The sequence below is a fragment of the Toxorhynchites rutilus genome, chromosome 3 (genome assembly GCF_029784135.1).
Source record: "Toxorhynchites rutilus septentrionalis strain SRP chromosome 3, ASM2978413v1, whole genome shotgun sequence".
NCBI lineage: Eukaryota > Metazoa > Arthropoda > Insecta > Diptera > Culicidae > Toxorhynchites > Toxorhynchites rutilus.
The window spans coordinates 204,129,059-204,146,116 of NC_073746.1; the positions used below are offsets into that span (position 1 = coordinate 204,129,059).

At 37.5% G+C, this 17,058-nt stretch overlaps 1 long non-coding RNA gene across 1 annotated transcript; it reads right to left on the minus strand.

Annotated features, from left to right (window-relative positions):
- Nucleotides 1-6,710: 6,710 nt before the first annotated feature.
- On the minus strand, nt 6,711-8,765 carry LOC129778757 (uncharacterized). Its single transcript, XR_008743491.1, has 3 exons — nt 8,230-8,765; nt 7,931-8,171; nt 6,711-7,872 (listed from the first exon to the last, which is right to left on the minus strand). It is a non-coding gene; the product is annotated as an uncharacterized LOC129778757 (long non-coding RNA).
- Nucleotides 8,766-17,058: the final 8,293 nt, after the last annotated feature.

Genomic DNA, 17,058 nt, shown 5'->3' on the forward strand with positions numbered 1-17,058 from the left:
AGCTAACTCGATCACTTCGGCGGCCGAAACTATATAACGCCGGCTAGGTGGACTGGTGCACTGGTAGTAACGCGCTCGGCCTAGCTACCCTTGCGGGGAACTCCAGATCAACACGGTTCGAGCCGGATTTTGCCTTTCCCTTCACTTTTCCTCCTTTACCATGTCCAGACATGGCTGCTTGGGTTGGTTTGTTGATGTGTTGTGATGCGAACCGATGTGGTGTACGGTTTGAATGAGAATGATCGTTACGGCAGCGGAGCGGGGATTTTTAAGCTGACTGGCTGGCTCGAGAATTACGCATGTGTGAGACTGCGACCAATGTTTCGTTCATTTTTTTCTTTTTCCTTTCCAATCGTGGTTCATTCTATTTCGCTGCTGCTCTGGTTGCCCGTTTTGGTCGGTTCGATTTGAGGAGCACAAAATGGACCAATCAAAAATGGGCACATAGTGCATTTTGACAATGCTTGATATTTCACAATTATTTAATTATTTATCTCAAGAAAAATGAAATGTTATTCGTTATGATAGATGCGTAGATATATTTCCTATCAATTGATGCAAAAACCTTTGCGATCTATTGAGAAATGCTCGAGTTATAAGCGTTCCAAATTATGCATTTTTTCCTACTTGTTCAGTGCCTAGATTTCCATTTCACCCCCTATATCTTCCGGTTAGACGTAGTCCTACGTCAAAAAATCCAAAAAAATATTCCTGTACCCTTTGAAAAAGTGTACGTTATATCGAGGTAAAATGTACGTTATATCGAAGTTCCCCTGTACCAATAACTGTTTGCAAATGAAATAAATATATTATATTTTATTCAAACATGACTGCTGGAACACATAATTTTTTTCCCGTACTGAATCGAAACAATTAAAAAATCACCCGGCATCAATGCTGGTAGTAATGGTAATAGTATGATAATAGCTATGGACTTCCATGCAGAACAAAGAGGCTTTTAGAATAAAACAAATACTACTATCTTCGCTATTGCTAATCTGATAGAGGAAGGGAGTGGCTGTCTTTTTGTGAACTTTGGCATAGCGAACAATTATTTCGCTTTGTGCCTACTATTGGAAACATTTTTGTATTATTGGAAAATTTAACTAATTTTCAAATGGCCTTTTTTCCAAACAACACAGCGAAATGTAAATATTGAACTTCATAAAGAAAACAAAAGATGTTTTAGTTTATAAGATCCCAACTCTATTGTTTTGTTCACGAGCGAAACATAAGAAAAACGAAAACACCAGTGTTTCATAACCATAGAACTTGAACTGGTAAATAACCATGATAGTCCCGAATCCGAAGCCTCAGTAACAAACCATGTAATGGACTTCCGACTTTCATGAAATGATGTTTTATTCTGTTGGATTAACCAAATCATCACGGTGGTTTCGATGCAAAACGACAGCAAATGATTTAGGAATACTTCCTTGAACTCCTCACTCCTCATTCGTGTGATTGGAAAAGTCATTTGAAACAATTCTTCCCAAAATTTCTTTTCTTTCATTAATAAAGAAACAAAATCTAACATGAAACAAACTTGAAGTGGAATAAGGATGCAATCGAGATAATTACTTGGTAATTTGTAATTTAAAAAATATCCAAGAATAAGTGGACAACAGCGGGAGAGGTCTGGACAATAATCCACGGAGGGGGGAGTCTAAAATCGTGCTTTTTGTGTTTACGTGGTATGTGAACAGCCCCTTATATGGAATAGAGCCTATCATTTTAACTCGGATGTTACGATGAAAAACAGGAAGTGGGTTATATCTGTGGTATAACCGCAAGGGTGACGTAGGACTATCTTTGATTTAGTGATCATTTGTTTTTAGTTGCTTCTGAATCAATTCTGAATGAATGAATAAATGAATATCTGGGGGACTTCGAAAACGAGAGCGTTACGTTGAAGGCACAATATTCAGCAAAAAAAGCAATCACACGAAAGTTGTATAATACATAATACATTGCTTGTATTGTGATATGATTCGTATCCCATTTCCAATAGACAAAATAACTGTTGCTTCAAATCAGTCTACATATTTTTTGCGTTCGCTCATCCTTTCTCACAACACCCATTTCTCGTTTGAGAAATTGTTGAGCAAACATAGTTTGCCAGTGCGCGTAGAACGGGAATTCCTTCTTAAGATTCATTGCACCTCTAATAAATTGCCGAAAGACGTGGTCTTACGTTGATCGCACTTGATTGAAAAATCACAAAACCAAATGTATTTGGTCGCAGTATTATATGGATAGAAAACATAATAAACTTTGTCGCTTGAATGTAATTTTCAATTCCAAGGGAATGAATGAATGCGTTTCAGGTCAAGTCAGGCCAGGTAATGAATCCCTCGATCCCTCGCCGTTCAGCTCGTTCAGTAAAGATGTTGTCTTGTCGATGCGTTTCACCCCACCCTTATTATATTCGTAGCTTACCCTGAGGGAGAAACGAATAACATCGAAGTAAGTATACAGTAAGCTTATATAATAAAGAGGGTGGGGTTTACATTTTATACTTTTATGGTTTATAATATCACGCTTCCTTTGCTTTCGTTCATTTCTTACTCTTCTCTCGCACCGTGAGGACTTGTTTGTTGAGGGACCAAGTAGACAGCTCGTTAGTCTTTCGGTGGTAAGGGACCACGAAAGCAGCTCCGATAAGCGCACCAGTCGCAGGAAGTGTGTTAAAAAGCCACATCGCTATCGACCGGGAACTTTGCGTGAAATTCGTCACTATCAGAAGTCGACCGAATTGCTGATCCGCAAGCTACCTTTGCAGCATTTGGTTCGTGGAATTGCTCAGGACTTCAAAACCGACTTGCGCTTCAAAAGTTCCGCTGTTATGACGCTGCAGGAAGCCTATTTGAAGATTGTAATTTGTGTGCTATCCACGCAAAACGCGTCACATTATGCGTGCTATATTAGCTTAGTATATAATCAGCGGCCCTTTTCAGGGCTCCAAATTTGATGGATTAGAGTTCAGAAAAGTGTTTTACAGGCCAAACTGAAAGGAGTATATTCGTTTGGATGACATTCAGCATCGAGAAAATTCCGGAAAGATCCAATCGTTGCTGAGAATAATCTGTCAGTTCCCTGGGAATTGAAAAATACATTAATGCGAAAGAGTTTATTTTAATGTTTTCTATCCATGTAACACTGCGACCAAATATTTTTCAATCAAGCGCTATTAACAGGTGGTTATCGAGTTAGTATTAACCACTGGTGGGCTTCGAGTATCGTGGAAAATCGGGAAAGAACTAATCGTTGCTGAAAAATACTCTGTCAGTTCCCCTGGGAATTGAAAAATATATTGATGCCAAAGAGTTTATTCTAAAGTTATCTATCCATATAGCACTGCAACCAAATACATTTGGTTTTGTGATTTTTCAATCAATCTGAATTAACAGGAAAGCTTCTGAAAATTATTCTTCCCCATCAGTAGAAAATTTTCGTATCCAATATTGTATGTGCGCGCAACGGAAAATGTTTCGTATCACGAAAATTATATAATTTTCAATCGATTGCTCAGTCGCTGAAAGTTTCAAACACAGAGAGTTCATTCCCCTCTAGTTTGCCTTCCAAATTGCCATCGTAAACCACACCTTCTCTCGATTCAATCACGTACAAAAAGTAAACTTAAACGATATTCTGGTGGTGAAACGAATCGACAAGACAACATCTTTACTGAACGAGCTGAACGGCGAGGGATCGAGGGATTCATTACCTGGCCTGAGTTGACCTGAAACGCATTCATTCATTCCCTTGGAATTGAAAATTACATTCAAGCGACAAAGTTTATTATGTTTTCTATCCATATAATACTGCGACCAAATACATTTGGTTTTGTGATTTTTCAATCAAGTGCGATCAACGTAAGACCACGTCTTTCGGCAATTTATTAGAGGTGCAATGAATCTTAAGAAGGAATTTCCGTTCTACGCGCACTGGCGAACTATGTTTGCTCAACAATTTCTCAAACGAGAAATGGGTGTTGTGAGAAAGGATGAGCGAACGCAAAAAATATGTAGACTGATTTGAAGCAACAGTTATTTTGTCTATTGGAAATGGAATACAAATCATATCACAATACAAGCAATGTATTATGTATTATACAACTTTCGTGTGATTGCTTTTTTTGCTGAATATTGTGCCTTCAACGTAACGCTCTCGTTTTCGAAGTCCCCCAGATATTCATTTATTCATTAATTCAGAATTGATTCAGAAGCAACTAAAAACAAATGATCACTAAATCGAAGATAGTCCTACGTCACCCTTGCGGTTATACCACAGATATAACCCACTTCCTGTTTTTCATCGTAACATCCGAGTCAAAATGATAGGCTCTATTCCATATAAGGGGCTGTCACAAAACACAAAAAGCACGATTTTATACTCCCCCCTCCGTGGATTATTGTCCAGACCTCTCCCGCTGTTGTCCACTTATTCTTGGATATTTTTTAAATAACAAATTACCAAGTAATTATCTCGATTGCATCCTTATTCCACTTCAAGTTTGTTTCATGTTAGATTTTGTTTCTTTATTAATGAAAGAAAAGAAATTTTGGGAAGAACTGTTTCAAATGACTTTTCCAATCACACGAATGAGGAGTGAGGAGTTCAAGGAAGTATTCCTAAATCATTTGCTATCGTTTTGCATCGAAACCACCGTGATGATTTGGTTATTCCAACAGAATAAAACATCATTTCATAAAAGTCGGAAGTCCATTACATGGTTTGTTACTGAAGCTTCGGATTCGGGACTATCATGGTTATTTACCAGTTCAAGTTCTATGGTTATGAAACACTGGTGTTCTCGTTTTTCTTATGTTTCGCTCGTGAACAAAACAATAGAGTTGGGATCTTATAAACTAAAACATCTCTTGTTTTCTTTATGAAGTTCAATATTTACATTTCGCTGTGTTGTTTGGTAAAAAGGCCATTTGAAAATTAGTTAAATTTTCCAATAATACAAAAATGTTTCCAATAGTAGGCACAAAGCGAAATAATTGTTCGCTATGCCAAAGTTCACAAAAAGACAGCCACTCTCTTCTAGTGATCCCCGATAATCGTTCGATTAATCGATTAATCGAATACTTCCTACAGAAATCGATTATTAATCGAACGAATACTGCACAACCAATAATCGAAGCGAACGAATAATTTACGGCGATTAATCGATCCAAACGCTGAGAGAAAAAAACGTACGGCCGTTGCAGTTTTAAGTGCGATTCACATACAACATACACGTCACGTTCACGTCCCGTCACGTCACGATACGTCAATGATTCTACCATGCAATTCTCATGAAAACATTCACATACACCAGCAACGTAACGACCCGTCAGCATACGTTCAACGAAAACAACCGGCAGGGTTTATAGAAAAGAATAATTGACGGAGACGGACGGCTCGTTTGGTTTTTGTCTGGGCTTTGCGTCTCGGCTTTTGTTTTGATTTGATTGTAAAGTAATTTACATCTACATCGACATTAAGCTAATTGAACAGATCTGTGATGCAACACGTTTAATTAGACATTTTTACCTCTAGTTGGACATTTTTGTAAACATTGAGTTCGGGGCCCAAATAATGGCCCCACATTGAAAGTCGCCACCAGTCGCAAAGGTCCAATTACTGGTCAAAACCGACTCCAATGCGACACTGAATGGTGGCTCAGCATATCGCTTTACAAGTAACTTACTGTACTTTTTATGCCAACATATCTCTTAGTTCCAAATTTCGGAGTGAAAATCATTCGCGACAAGTTGAAAGAATTATTCTATTTATTATTATTATTGCATAAGGGTCGGACTACGGGGTATAAGCATTTAAATAATTGAATTGAATAATTGAATTTTGAAAAATTCAATGAGAATCATTCATTGAATTTTTCAAAATTTAGAACTGATTCTAGGCATGCTGATTTGAAAGAGGGCATTGCAATTTAAAATTGTTGTAGGTGGCGACACCATGAATAAAATTAAATAAATCATTCGTTTAGCATTTGACGTGACGGTGCTGGTGGAAGTATTGACTGCATGTGTGAATTGGTGGAGACGTTGACGGAACGTAGACGTTCTTCTCCGTAACGTGCTATGTGAATCGCACATTATCCTGAAAATTAATCATTATCTTTGACGCTCCCTTAAGTTCATAAACGAAGCTCAATGCCGTCAACGCGAATTGAGCATTCTTTACGACTTTAGGGGAGCGTAAAGGATAATAATTGATTTTCAGGTGGAATTAACATATTTTTGATTCCATATGGCTTTCTAGCAAATGAGAAATATTAGTCTGACGGATTATTTCTCTCAGTATTGCGATTAATCGATTAATCGATTATTTGGGTCGATTAATCGTATCGAATAACGAACTGCTGAAAACTATTCGATTAGCTGATGAACAATTAATTTCAAAAATCGGGGATCACTACTCTCTTCCTCTATCAGATTAGCAATAGCGAAGATAGTAGTATTTGTTTCATTCTAAAAGCCTCTTTGTTCCGCATGGAAGTCCATAGCTATTATCATACTATTACCATTACTACCAGCATTGATGCCGGGTGATTTTTTAATTGTTTCGATTCAGTACGGGAAAAAATTATGTGTTCCAGCAGTCATGTTCGAATAAAATATAATATATTTATTTCATTTGCAAACAGTTATTGTTACAGGGGAACTTCGATATAACGTACATTTTACCTCGATATAACGTACACATTTTCAAAGGGTACAGGAATATTTTTTTGGATTTTTTTTTTCTGAAAGAACAATAAATTATCTGTATTTTGATACTAAAACATGTTTTGTACCGTTAATCAATCCCGAAATACAACTGTTTTTGTGATTCCAGATTCTAAAAGAAATCAAGTCTTAATCAACAGTACGAAGGGGAACATCATGAGAAAGTCTTCTAGTTTAATTTATTCATTAACCTTACTCAAACAGCAACACGATAAAGTTATATAAGCTACGTTTCTGAGTTTTTTTATTATGCTTCGATATAATATACAATTCGATATAACATACAATTTTGAAAGTGAAATACTACCCTGTATTATAAAGTTTTTTGTTTTGTAATGCGTTGTATGGAGATATAATTAAATAACGAACGATTTAATATTTTCAAACTTAAAACCTTTTCCTATCTGGCATCTCTGCTACAGCTAAAGAACGGAGAGACGAAAACAAACTGACGTCATATCAGGAAGGGCGGGAAACAGATAATTCTTTCGCATCACAGAACACTCACTGCAGCTCAAAGTACGTAGAATAGAAGGTAGTCTCCTCCCTGATTTGATCATGTAGTGGTAGGCAAAGAAAAAAAGCAAAAAATTGTAATAAACCATCGATTGAATTCATATAAATTCGAACATTTTTGAATTTTTTTTAAATTGTAACAAAAGAACTGTCTCAAAATATGTTTCCAGGGGATGAAACAACAGTTAATCATTTTAAAACTAAAAACAGTGAAATTATCGCATTTGTATTATAAAAATAACGCAAAAAAATGATGAACAAATGTGTGGAGAGGTTATATCGAAGCAGTGTCGTTCCCGCAATTTGATAATATGATGAAAGATGAACACTGCTGATTTTTTTGTCTTTCATTGAAGCATCCATCATGAATCATCGCGACGCTTTCATTGGTCTCAGTTTGGAGTGTTCAGTCGTAGTGGGGCCGCTTAAGGGACCAAATTGGCGTTTCTGGAAAACGAGAAAAACATTTTCTCCATCCCGGATCATCTTCCGAAGTGATTGCAAATAAATATTTTGCACTTTCGCAAGAAGTGAATGTATAAATTTGGAATTTCGTGTGAAACCATTGAAACGGAACGTTTTGGAAGATCCAAGAAGCAAATGCATGGAACAGCTGAAAACATCTCCGATTAGTTTATCTCATCACAATTTATATAAAAAAACACACTTACCTCCAGTACGAAGACGTCTTCTTTGCTGATTATAGGTTAAAACAGTATCCCCAAAAGAATCCGGCGAAAAATGAAGCGAACAAACAAATATGTTTCGCGTATCGAACGAGCTGTTGTATTCGAAAAAGTTTAACCATTTCCGTCTCAACAATTTGTTGGTCGTAAAATGGTGGAAAGTTATCCGACTTTCTTCAAAATTTTTCTGCTCTGGCATCGCGGGACGTTGCACTTCGACATACTGCTGGAGTAAACAAGCACTGTTCAGTATGAAATCGATAAAAAATCACATCAAACCTTACCTGCAGTGAAAATGCGGTACACTATCGTGATTATCGTCGGCTCGACCAACGATTTGGTCACTTTTTACGATTTTTTGAACTTTTCAAAACAAGAAATATTGCAAAAACTTCCGAACATCGAACAAATTGAGGATTGTTTATTACTATCTTCTTTGTGTGCGCGCTCCGTGTGTATACACAGGTAATATCACTTACCTTCTATTCTACGTACTTTGACTGCAGCTCTGCCGCTCCGCAACTCTCCAGCTCTTCAATTCTTCAGCTCAGCAGTTCCTTAGTTCAACGGCTTTACAGCTCTGCAGCTTATCAGCTCAACACCTCTTCAGCTTCTGAGCTCATCAGCTCCGATGTGAGCTGAAGCTCCGTTTTTTTTTAATTGCGAGCCGATCCGTATCCGCTCACTATGATGAAGCGAGTCGGATGTACAGCTCATGAGCGGATAGTACATCTCTAATAGCTGATTTACACATTGACCAGTAATTGGCGCCAGTTACTTGAACGTCAACGGCACGCCATATTTAGATCACCAGTTGACTGGTGCTGTGCGTTTATACACATTTTCAGCAACTGGACAGCTTGGCTGTCACTTTATCCTCGATGACGAATGACAGTGGCGACGTCTGGTGGCGATAACCATTTTGGGAGGCAAATTAATCTTTATCGGTTTTGTAAGAGCGAAGGCAGTTTTAAATTGTCAAAATTTGAATGAAAAATTTTACTTCTTGTTAATTTACTAATTAAAACACGTCGTACTGAACCTTCATCAGCTGTTTCCTGATATTTCCATGATTTCATTGTCTACTATCATTTTCGCTTCACAAATCGAACACATGAAGCACAATGCCGTCAACGCGAATGGAGATTCTTCCATGGATACGTTGAGGAAATTGAATTTGATGTTCCTTGTACCGTCGAACCATCCAGTGTTGGCAAATGTACAGATTTATCCGGAAAGGTATATTTTTTTAACTTTTTTTTGTTTTGTTCTGTACAGTAAGAACACAGATGTTTCTCATAAAGCACCGATAGGAACTGTTTTTAAACGGTTTTATTTAGCTTGCCCTGTAATTTGTATGTTTGTACGTTCATATGTTTGTAACATGTTTGTCTGTAGCGCATTACCACATCGATAGAAATTTGAGCCCCTTCCTGTTGATCGATTGATCTGAAATTTGGAACACACCTTTATCTCTGCAGTCATTATAAAACTGGGAATTTCATGGCTGCCGTTACAAAATGGCGGATTACATATTCTCCCAAACTCCTTCAATATGGGTATCAAATGAAAGGGCTTGGCTAGTAGAACACAATTATTCATGAGGAATGCAAATCCAAAATGGCAGCCACCACAAAATGACGGATTACATATTTTCTCAAAACCCCATCAATATGGGTATCAAATGGAAGGGCTTGACTAGTAGAACACAGTTATTCATGAGAAATGCAAATCCAAAATGGTCGCCACCACAAAATGGCGGATTACATATTTTCTTTAAACTCGATCAATGTGGGTATCAAATGAAAGGGATTGACAGTTATTTATAAAAAATGCGAATCAAAAATGGCCGCCACCACAAAATGGCGGATTACATATTTTCTTTAAACCCGATCAATATGGATATCAAATGAAAGGGATTGACTAGTAGGACACAGTTATTTATGAAAAATGCGAATCAAAAATGGCCGCCACCACAAAATGACTGATTACACGTTGTCTCAAAACCCCATCAATATGGGTATCAGATGAAAGAACTTAACTAGTAGAACACAGTTATACATGAGAAATGCAAATCCAAGATGGCAACCTCTACAAAATGGCGGATTACACATTTTATCAGAACCCCATCAATATGTATATCAAATGAAAGGGATTGACTAGTAGAAGACAGTAATTTATGAAAAATGCAAATCCAAAATGACCGCAGTCCCCAAACAACTAATTACTTCTTAAATGGTTTCATTCAGCTTGACCTGTTTGTATGTATGTTTGAATGTTTGTAGGGTTGTCCCATATTAATAGAAAATTGCCCCGTTCCTATTGACTGATTGATCTGAAATATGGAACATACTTTCAATTCTACTGCCATTATCAAACTACGTATTCTATGACCTTGAAAAATTTATTTTGGCCTTCGCTAAAAATGGCTGAATGACTTGGCATGTGTAGGGTTCATTATAATATATATTCTACACAATTTCTATAAATCTTGATAGATGCGCAGATTCACACCTGCGAGTGTTGACCCTTGGTTGAACGGACCTGGGACTTGAGAGATGAAGAGAAGAAGAAATGGACGGCCGTGAAATATGGTGAGAATTAGAGAATTGTTTGAAAATTGCTGTGATGAACACTATAGCATGAAGAACACGAAACATAATAAACAACATAAATTCAAAAAGGTCGCCGCCACTAAATAGTCGACTATTTATTTTTTGCAATTCCCTCAATATCGGTATCAAATAAAATGATTTGACTAATAGAATCCAATACATCATGAAAATATTCCGAAGAAAATTAGGTACGAAATAAACGTTGGATTTCCATTATCCACAGTTAGTTGTTTCATCATATACCCCACGATGTTATTTTAGTCTCATCATTGCCCTAGATCAATGAAAGAACGGATGTGATAATTACTAACAGCTACTTGTCAAATTATTTTCTAGCTCTTAGTACATTAAACCGTTTAACTTAAAAAAGGTTTTTGACGTAGGACTACGTCTTTCATTTCTATACCGGGGTGTAAAATCAAAGTTTCGAAAACGAAAGCGTTACGCCGGAGACCGAGATTTTGAGCGTTAATAGCTCCTAAAAAACTGAACGAAATGGTATGATAAACACTTCATTCGAAAGATACAATGTCTACGCGTTCTATACTTGTTACTTTCTGATCCAAAAACTTGTTTCAATAGTCTTAAAATTGCTTTCAAAACAGGCTATTGAAATCACCAATCGGTATATAAGCGAGCGCCGCTCGGAAATTCACTCAGTTCAAACTGAACAGCGATTGGAGCATGTTGTCGCTGTTGTGGTGAAGCCCTTCGTTTATCATGAAAGCGCGGATGAACGGTGTCACCAAGAGCCTGTTTGTGCACCTTAGGCCAGAAGGGAATCCATCAGGAGGAGAGTGATGCCACAAACGGTTCCCCGGGAAGATCTCGAAGCAGCCGCTACACACACACACACATACACGCGCGGAATTCTTTCCGTTTGGATGCCATTCAGCATCGAGAAAGATCCGGAAAATAATCTGCCAGTTCCTCTGGGAATTTAAAAATACATTCATGTGAAAGAGTTTATTTGAATGTTTTCTATCCATGTAACACTGTGACCAAATATGTTTCAATCAAGTGCTATTAACAGATGGTTATCGGGTTAGCATTAACCACTGGTGGGCTTCCAGTATCGAGGAAAATGTAGAAATATCTAATCGTTACTGAAAATAATCTGCCAGTACCTCTGGGAATTTAAAATTACATTCATGTGAAAGAGTTTATTTTAATGTTTTCTATCCATGAAACACTGTGACCAAATACATTTGGTTTTGTGATTTTTCAATCAATCGCAATTAACAGGATAGCTTCTGAAGATTATTCTTCCCCATCAGTAGAATATTTCCGTATCCAGTATTGTATGCGCCCACAATCGATTATTGCTCAGTCGCCGAATGTTCCGAGCTCAGAGAGTATATTCCCCTCTAGTTTGCCTTCCAAATTGCCATCGTAAACCACGCCTTCTCTCGATTCAATCACGCACAAAAAGCATACTTAAGCGATATTCTGGTGGTGAGACGCATTAATTTTTCGTGAGGACATCGACAAGACAACATCGTTGCTGAGGGTGCTGGACGGCGAAGGATCGAGATCTGCCCTGAAACGCAAGCAGTTTGTTTGAAACTGTGAGGGAGCACAGAGAAGCCGATCCTTCAGGAGAAGAGAAGGTGACCATCGAAGTAGCCGCTACACACACACATACACGCACGGAATTCTTTCCGTTTGGATGCCATTCAGCATCGAGAAAGATCCGGAAAATAATCTGCCACTTCCTCTGGGAATTTAAAAATACTTTCATGTGAAAGAGTTTATTTGAATGTTTTCTATCCATGTAACACTGTGACCAAATATGTTTCAATCAAGTGCTATTAACAGATGGTTATCGAGTTAGCATTAACCACTGGTGGGCTTCCAGTATCGAGGAAAATGTGAAAATATCTAATCGTTACTGAAAATAATCTGCCAGTTCCTCTGGGAATTTAAAATTACATTCATGTGAAAAAGTTTATTTTAATGTTTTCTATCCATGTAACACTGTGATCAAATACATTTGGTTTTGTGATTTTTCAATCAATCGCAATTAACAGGATAGCTTCTGAAGATTATTCTTCCCCATCAGTAGGATATTTCCGTATCCAATATTGGATGCATAAAACCTTGTGCCTCCAACGTAACGCTCTCGTTTTCGAAGTCCCCCAAATATTAATTTTTTTTTTTTTTTTTATCTTCGCTTATTTTTCGTCGGCCTATTTCCGCCACTTAAGTGCCAATCACCGACATCAGGGAGGCGACTCCACCTGTTCCTACCTATCAGACTCAACAACTCATGAGCCGGGCCAACTTCTTTTACTTCCGCTCCGAAGGAAGACGTAACCAGAGATTTTTCGCCTCAGAAAATCCCAACGACGCCAGCTGGGATTGAACCCAGGCCGATCGGATTGTGAGGCTGTTACGCTAACCATACAACCACTGGCGCCGTCAAATATTCATTTATTCAGAATGAATTCAGATTCAACTTCAAACAAATGATCTCTAAATCAACGATAGTCCTATGTCACCCTTGCGGTTATACCATAGATATAACCCACTTCCTGTTTTTTACTTATTTTATTTCCTAGTTTCTCTACATTAAAACCATCCAAAAAATATGTGTTTTTTCAATTTTTGTTTCTTACCTAACTTTCTTCGGAATATTTCGATGGTGTACTGTATTCTATAAGTGAAATCATTTCATTTGATACTAATATTGAGGGGATTGCAAAAAATACATAGTGGACCATTTTATGGCGGTGACCTTTTCGAAATTACGTTGTTCATAGTGTAGTGTATTCTCCAAGTCAAGCCATTCAGCCATTTTTTAGCGGCGGCCAAATCAAATTTTCCATTTTGGCCATTTTGGATTTGCATTTCTCATGAATAACTGTGTTCTACTAGTCAAGCCCTTTGATACCCATATTGATGGGGTTCTGAGAAAATATGTAATCCGCCATTTTGTAGTGGCCGCCATCTTGGATTTGCATTTTTCATGAATAACTGTGTTCTACTAGTCAAGCCCTTTCATTTGATACCCATATTAAAAGGGTTTTGAGAAAATATGTGATCCGTCATTTTGTGGTGGCGGCCATTTCGGATTTGCATTTCTCGTAAATAACTGTGTTCTACTAGTCAAGCCCTTTCATTTGATACCCATGTTGATGGGATTTTGAGAAAATATGTAATCCGCCATTCTGTTGTGGCGGCCATTTTGGATTTGCATTTCTCATGGATAACTGTGTTCTACTAATCAAGTCCTTTCATTTGATACCCATATTGATAGGGTTTTGAGAAAATATGTGATCCGCCATTTTGTGGTGGCGGCCATTTTGGATTTGCATTTCTCATGAATAACTGTGTTCTACTAGTCAAGGCCTTTCATTTGATACCCATATTAAAAGGGTTTTGAGAAAATATGTGATCTGTCATTTTGTGGTGGCGGCCATTTCGGATTTGCATTTCTCATAAATAACTGTGTTCTACTAGTCAAGCCCTTTCATTTGATACCCATGTTGATGGGATTTTGAGAAAATATGTAATCCGCCATTCTGTTGTGGCGGCCATTTTGAATTTGCATTTCTCATGCATAACTGTGTTCTACTAATCAAGTCCTTTCATTTGATACCCATATTGATAGGGTTTTGAGAAAATATGTGATCCGCCATTTTGTGGTGGCGGCCATCGTGGATTTGCATTTCTCATGAATAACTGTGTTCTACTAGTCAAGCCCTTTCATTTGATACCAATATTGACCGGGTTTTGAGAAAATATGTGAACCACCGTTTTGTGGAGGCGGCCATTTTGGATTTGCATTCCTCATGCATAACTGTGTTCTACTAGTCAAGCCCTTTGATTTGATACCCATGTTGATGGGGTTTTGAGAGAATATGTAATCCGCCATTTTGTAGCAGCCGCAATCTTGGATTTTTAAAATAATGAAATACCCAGTTTTATAATGACTGCAGAGATAAAGGTGTGTTCCAAATTTCAGACCAATCGGTCAACAGGAAGGGGGTTAAATTTCTTTTAATGTGGTAAAGCGCTACAAACAAACATGTTACAAACATACAAATTACAGAGCAAGCCAAATAACACCGTTTGATTATTGTCTTCACCATAGCCGAAAAAGATTTTTCCCCTTCCAGTACAAATAAATATATGGCACCACTGAAACTGCCTGGCATTTCGATTTCACACAAATTTTAAATCTTAAAAATAATTTTAACAAAATTTAAATATGACGCACTGTTTGGAAGAAATTGTCATTTATCTATTGGCGCCAGTATCTAGAAAATTTTCTATTCGCTGGCGTGGCCAATTACTTGTGCGATACTTGCGCAAGTAACTGGAGCCGGGTGTTTACATGGCTCTAATAACTAGACTCTAGTGATTGGATTCTTCTACTAGCGCGTTGACTGGCACCGTCTAAATCAGCCTTAACACTAAATGATGCCTCGGTATGTCGAATTAGGTGTAACTTACCGTACATCCAAAAATCAATAATATACGATTTAAATGAATAAATTGAAATGAAGCCAGTTTTTTTATTGCATTTGGTAATTACAAACGGTGCGTTTTCCATCACAGAAACTGCTTCAGTTGTTCCATCGTTAGAAACGACAGTGGCCGTTCATCTTCATCTAATTATTTTTCTGACTGTATGTTAATTGGGATACAGCTGACTGCTACACTGGAGAAAAACTTTAGTAAATGCAGCTACCAAATCTTTAGTAGTCGAAACATTTGTAAAATGTACACATTTTTTGTAAATATTACCAAAACTTTGTAAAACTGATGTCAGATGCAATGTACATCCCTACCAATGATTCGTACATTTTACTTCATAGCATGTGTAACCTCGAGTATTTTCATTTCTAACAACTGTGTGTGTGCGCAACCGCCATTTTTCTAATGGAAGCGAAGCGATTTGGAGGTAAACATTCGGTTTTTATTATGATTCATTTTACCTAAATATTTTCCTTTTTCAGCCTAAAATCGTAGAATCCATACAAAAGTTTCATGCAGCCGTAAGCGTTTAGATAAACTAAACATTAGAGGCCAAAAACGGCGGATGTCGCCGTACACAATTGATTGAAGATCCGATTATTGTTTGATTTGTTGTTTCAGGAAACGGCAACTTTGGCAACTTATTCGAATAAGAAACACCCGTGACCAGCGTGAGCCCCATCAAAGAAAGCGAGGAGCGTACGAGAAGCATTATCGATGGTTATTGTTTCGATGTCCCGTTCGAGTACGTACCGTCGTACGGTACTTAAAAGTGTACTTTTTCGGACACTTGCGAAATTTCCTGGATCGCAAATTGCATCAACTCGTTCTCATCTTCGAAGATTATTTGACGCCGGAAATCGGCACCACGTCTGGTGCCGATTTCCGGCGTCAAATAATCTTCGAAGATGAGAACGAGTTGATGCAATTTGCGATCCAGGAAATTTCGCAAGTGTCCGAAAAAGTACACTTTTAAGTACCGTGATACCCAACTCGCTCGCTAAAAGCCTGCTCGAAAAGCTTTTCAATATTTTATAAAAATAAGAATAGAATAAGAATATTAATAAGAATAAAAATATTTGAAATAAAAATTATATTACTCAATTATTTTGAACCAATGGAGGGCCAACAAATCAGCCATTACTGAAGCCAAAATTGAGCCAACACTGGACTTACAAACCATAGTTTTGTTTGACATTTGTGTCTACCAATTTTGACGTAGGATTACGTCTTTCGGGAATATATTGGGGTATAAATTGAAAATCGAAAATCAAGCACATCGTGAAAATTGTCCAATTTCAAACGCTTATTGCTCAGTCATTTCATGATGGATTGATGAAATTTTTGCGTCAATCGATTTCGGCTCTCCATAACAAATTTTTATATTGAATAAAATAATATATGTCATGAAACTAACCATCGAACAATTGAAAAATCTCAACTCCTATCCTAACGGAAAAACCCACTTCTCATTGGTCAAATTGACGACACATGCGGCGGTTCCCTAACAGAGACATCAAAACTAAGCTGCCTGGGGGAATTCAACATTGCAAGTACATGAAAGTAGGGGGATCTTTTGTTCCTACCGGAATGTATTCCCTAACAGAGACATCAAAATCATGCTGTCTGGGGGAAATCGGCATTGCAAATACATGAAAGTAGGAGGAACTTTTGTTCCTACAGAAATGTGTTCCCTTATAGAGACATCAAAACCAAGGTGTTCGGGGGAAATCGTCATTGCAAATATATGCAAGTCGGGGGCATTTTTATATTGCAAGTAAGGCGAGTGATACGAATAATTTTAGCAAATTAAATTTAAATTTGGAACTTTAATGTCGATTGCTTCGTGAAATTTCATATCAATGATCGATCGTGTATTGTGAAAAATTTAGCACAAGTGTAAGTGTAAAATTGTATATGGTAGCAGTTGTCTTGAAAATGATTTGATATATGGAACGGTTTATTTAAATTTTCATAAATAAAAACCAGGGTGTGTTCTCGCTCGAGAACGCGTCG